Raw genomic sequence first — 315 nt, 5'->3', positions numbered from 1 at the left:
GCTGGGCGATGACGACAGTGATATTTTCAAGCACAAAAGCAAATTTGGGTTTAAATAACAGTGTTTGAAATCTGCTTTTATCCACCACCTTTGAATTATTCTGTCCCCTACAAGTTTTTAACAGGCAAGGAAGTAGTCTGAGGCAGTGGCTCCAACCTATTTGACAGACAGGAAGGCAGGGTGGGACCCCTCGGTCCCCTCTGGTGACAGTTCTAAGTTGAGGAGGAAGAAGTGGTGCCCCAGCAATCCTTCAGGAAATTTTCTTTAGGAAAGAGCCATCCAGGGTACATGTACCAGCATTCCTCAAAGATGCAA

This window comes from Equus asinus, chromosome X (genome assembly GCF_041296235.1).
Source record: "Equus asinus isolate D_3611 breed Donkey chromosome X, EquAss-T2T_v2, whole genome shotgun sequence".
NCBI classification, from domain to species: domain Eukaryota; kingdom Metazoa; phylum Chordata; class Mammalia; order Perissodactyla; family Equidae; genus Equus; species Equus asinus.
The sequence above is the reverse complement of the archived record's forward strand: the minus strand, read 5'-3'. Positions refer to the sequence as shown.